Source organism: Mandrillus leucophaeus, unplaced genomic scaffold (assembly GCF_000951045.1).
Source record: "Mandrillus leucophaeus isolate KB7577 unplaced genomic scaffold, Mleu.le_1.0 Scaffold610, whole genome shotgun sequence".
NCBI classification, from domain to species: Eukaryota; Metazoa; Chordata; class Mammalia; order Primates; family Cercopithecidae; genus Mandrillus; species Mandrillus leucophaeus.
In genome coordinates, this window is record NW_012106587.1 from 60,561 (window position 1) to 65,787 (window position 5,227).

The following is a 5,227-nucleotide window of genomic DNA, read 5'->3' on the forward strand; positions in this document are numbered from 1 at the left end:
TTTATTATATTGGGTGCTTTCAGAAATGTTTTAGAGTCTTCTCTTTACAACCAATCTGAGAAGTAAAAATCTGAGATTCATATAATTTTAATGGGTCGACAAAGGTCATACAACTAGTAAAAAATAGAACTGAAATTTAATCCTAGATGTTAGAAAAAGAATTATGAGGCCTTTTGAAGTAGTAATAAGGAGGTTACTGGTCACCGTCAACAAAGTTACTTTAGGGGGATTGTGGAAGCATAAGAGAAAATTGAAAGAGATTTAAAAGTAAGCAGATAATGAGAAAAAGGGGAACTAGTCTTTCAAGTTTTCAGAAAAAGGAGACAAAGATAACTAACTCAAGAGATTAACAGTGTCAAGGGGGAGATCCCCAGGGATGGAAGGAATTAAAATTGCTAGTAGGCAGGTTGCAGGGAATAAAGTTTCAAGAGCTGTAAAACATAAATCTCTGCAATGAGTTGCTCTGAGAATTGAGATAGTTATACTTAAATATTTTTAGTACATGAAATGAGAGAATGGTCTATTGTTTTAGTTTTTTACAGTGCTCATTGTTATTTACAGTATTTTATTTATTTTGAGAATTTGAACTTTTTCTGATAACAAAAATATTCTTTATTTTGGAGAATGTTTGTGGAAAGCTTAGGTAAAGGTTCCACTGAAGAATGTTGATGTTTGAAACACTCAAGAAATAAATGGGATCCCTAATTTTTAAATGGCTAATTTTGTTGTGTGTAGAGTCACATTCTTGAATTCCCCTTATGTGCATCTTTGGTAAATGTTTGTAAGTATTGTAAGAATGTTTAAGTGTTTAAGAATATGTGTGTGTGTGTTTGTGTGTGTGTGTGTTTGCCTATAGGTCCATGCCTTTGATTTTGTTCAAGAAACAACTGCAAAACAAAATATGAAGAGCAAAGAGTAAATGAAGACAGAAAAAACATAGAGACATATTTTCATCTCACACTGTCATGAAACCATAAGAGCATCTGACATGGCGATGTGCAGCTCTGGCCATGAATTTGGAATAATACCAGTTAAAATATGTGGGACAGTAGCCATGTGCTAAATACTTTTCATGTGCTTTATCTCTCTCTCTAGTGTGTGTGTGTGTGTGACATTCATTGATTTGTGATCCTCTTAGCAGTCCTCAAATATAGGCATTACTATGATATTAGTTTTACAGATACAAAAATTTGTAATTTTCTTAAGGTCACATAACTGGTAACTGGAAGAGCCAGGTTTGATTCAAGGTCCTATAACTCTAGGGCCCAAGTTTTCAACTATACTCTATTGTCTCTGCAAAACCCAGATATTGGGATAATCACTTATTGTCTGATTATTGTTGTTGTCAGGAGCCATGAGATAAGAAAATTCCCTACAAATAAGTGAGAAGGTTTTTCAGATATGAATGACTGTTTTTAAAGATCTGAAAGGAGAACAACATTGGCATGAAAAATTAGGTTTAGTTGTCTAAATTCCCAAACCCCACAGGATAGATCTGTGTAGCACATCAAATCTGTGACAGGGTGGGCTAATTTTCCCAGAGGATATATTCACAAACTTTAATACTGTAACTTTCCCTTGACCATCTTGAATGGAATGTGTGGGACAATAAGAATTGTCTCATATAGTCTCTAATAATAATTCTATAATAATATATTCTCTCACTAATAATGTATCAAATGACACTTAAAGAAAACTAAGTACTCAATGGCAACTGGCAATTTTGGGTATGGGGGAGCTTATAGTTCCAAAAACTCAATCCATGAATAAAGGAGAGGGTATTTAGAGAGAACAGAGTTTGAGGAATAATTTTTTTCCCCTTGATTTCAGGCTGAGAGAGTTGGAGAAGAAAATAACTTCCTTTTTAAGTATAGGAAACTTAGACTAGGAAGGATCTGTGGTCTTACTCTCATCAAGAATTTTGAGAGATACCTTCCTTACCTCATAGGTATTGAGGCATAAAGTAGAGACGGTCACACTGGATGCCAGAAACAGAGAAGCCTGAGGTAGCCCACTGGATCACACTTCCTTGGACGGTTGTGGCAGAATGATGATTCTCATTTCTTCAGCTACATATACAAGTTATATACTTGAAAATGCCTATAGTCCAGTGTTCTAAATATGTGTCTGCAGTATATGGCACAGATTATCATTCCTTTCTTGAAATGTTTACTTCACCTGCCTCAGGGACTTCATTCTGTCTTGTTTTTTCTTCCACTTCAGATAGTATCCCTTTGCACTTTCATGTGCTGATTCTTCTTCATTTCCAACATCTCCAAATTTTGCCAAAATCTCCTCTAGTCCCATAGTTTTATGAATAACCTGTGTGTTAACAACTCTCAAATGTTTATCTCTAACTTGGATCCCTTGTCTGAACCACAAACATGGCTATTTACCTACTTTCATAGTTTCATCACTTGCATGTTAATAGTCCTCTCAAACTTAAAGTGCCAAGTGCTAACTAATACTTGACTTCCTTTCCCACTCCACCTCAAACCTACTTTTTTCATATTCTTCCCCCACTTGTAAAATAAAACTTGACTTCTCCATTATCCCAGGTCATAAGACTTATAGTCATTATTCTTTCATTTGCTTATTCAGCAAAAAATTATTGAACACTTACTAAGTGGAACACAGTGTCCTATGCAACTGTACATGATGGAAAAAAATAAAGATCCTTAGACTCTTAATAATTTCAATCAAGAGGAAGAATGACAACTATACAGTACACATATTCATAAGCAGTTTAAATAGTATCTCAATGGTGACATATTCCGGGCAAACTAAAATGGAACTGGGTGGAGCAGATTGAAATGAGAATAGCAAGTTGTAATATTACGTGGAAAGGTTAAGGTAGGTATATTCTGGAAGGTAAGGTTACTCATACACTTGAAGGTGAGACAGTTTACCTGAGTCAAGATAGTTGAGAGAAGAGTGTTCTGAGAAGGGGAACACTAAGAAAAGAAGCTAAAGCACTAACCTCCTTGCTGTCTCTGAGAAAAAGCATGAAAACTAATATGTTTGGAACAGGGTAATCAATAAAAGAAAATCAAAGAGGTAACAGAAAAACAGATCCTGAAAGGCCTTTCAGGTCCTTGTAACCACTCTGGTCTGTTATTCTAAGTGAAATAGAAAATAATACAAAGTTTGGTTAAATATTTGCCACTAAATATCTTAATTTTTAAAAAGATCACTGTGGCTATTCTCCCAACAATAAACATGGGAAGAGGGAGGTGGGCAAGAGTGGAAACAAAAAGATCTATTAAAGGACGTTTGCATTAACTCTTGGGATAAATGGTGATGGTTTCAACCAGAGTGACAGCAGTGAAGATAATGTACAGTGGTTAAATTTGTGATATCTTTCTCTTTTTTTCAACTTTTATTTTAGATTTGGGAGCACATGTGCAGGCTTGTTACCTGGGCACATTGTGTGAAGTTGAAGTTGGGTGTAAGAATGATCCCATCACCCCGGCACTAAAATAACCCAACAGTCTTTCAACCCTTGCTTCTCTCTCTCTCTCTCCCTCCTTCCTCTAGTAGTGCCCAGCGTCTGTTGTTGCCATCTTTATGTCCATGAGTGCCCAGTGTTGAGCTCCCACTTATAAATGAGAACATTAAGAATTTGGTTTTCTCATTCTCATTAATTCACTTAGGATAATGGCCTCCAGATGCATCTATCCTGCTGCAAAGGACATGGTTTTCTTCCTTTTTTAAAATAGATTCATAGTATTCCATGTTGAATAAGTACTACATTTTGTTTATCTAGTCCACCATTGATGGGCGCCTATGTTGAGTTTGTATCTTTGCTGTTGTGAATAGTGCTGAAATGAACATGTAAGTGCTTATGTCTTTTCAGTGGAACAATTTATGTGCTTTTGTATATATACACAGTAATGGGATTGCTGGTTCAAATGGTAGTTCTACGTTCTTTGAGAAATCTCCACACTGCTTTCCACAGTGGCTGAACTAATTTGCATTCCCACCAGGAGTGTGTAAGCATTCTTTTTTTCTCAGCAGCCTCACCAACATCTGTTGTTTTTTGACTTTTTAATAATAGCCATTCGTACTGGTATGTGAGGATATCTCATGGTTTTGATGTGCATTTCTCTGATGATCAGTTTTTCTCTGATATTGGGTATTTTTTCATGTTTCTTGGACTTTGGGATGTCTTCTTTTGAGAAGTGTTTGTTTATGTCTTTTGTGTTTTTTTTTTTTTTTTTTGCAAATATTTTCTCCCATTCTGTAGGATATTTGTTTACAATGTTGATAGTTTCTTTTGCTATGCAGAGGCTCTTTAGTTTAATTAGGTCCCACTTGTCAATTTTTTATTTTATTGCAATTGCTTTTGAGGTCCTAGTCATAAATTCTTTCCCAAGGCTAATGTCCAAAATGATGTTCCCTAGATTATTTTCTAAAATTCTTGTAATTTGAGGTGTTAAATTTAAATTTTTATAGATTTGGGATATATTTCTTTCATACGTCACAACAAATTCATCATCTCTCCTCTAAATTCTGTTCAAATCTATATCCAGAATCCAACATTACCTTCATTACTGCCAACTTGATCCAAGCCACTGCTAGCCTGTGTCTGAATGAATATAATAACCTCTAATCTGGTTTAGCATCTTCCCATTTCCACACACCTCTCACTCAAGTCACCACAAAATTAAAGTAATGCTTTAATTGTCAATCAAGTCATGTATTTTCTCTTCTCAACACCTCCATGAACTTCCCATGAGATTTAAAGTAAAAGCCAAAGTCCATAAAATGAACAACAGGGAGACGTCCACATTCTGATTTATCCTTTATTGCTTTAGCCTCTTGTCCTGTCACGCTCCCATTTGTAGTTTCTACTCCAGTCATCTCTGGCCTACTTTAGGATATTTGTAATCAGTGTTTTCTCTATCTACATATCTCTTCCACAGATGTCTGCATAGTTAAATTTCTGTCTTGTTTCTTTTTGTTCTTCTATCAAATGTCATTTGAAACTAAGAAGGAAAGGGACCAGGCCTGGTGGCTCACACCTATAATCCTAGCACTTTGGGTAGGTGGATCACTTGAAGGCAGGTTTTGAGACCAGCCTGGCCAACATGGCAAAAACTCATCTCTACTAAAAATACAAAAATTGGCCGGGCATGGTCGAGGAGGCACCTGTAATTCCTGCTACTGTAGCTGAGGCAGGAAAATCGCTTGAACCCAGAAGGCAGAGGTTATAGTGAGCTAAGAT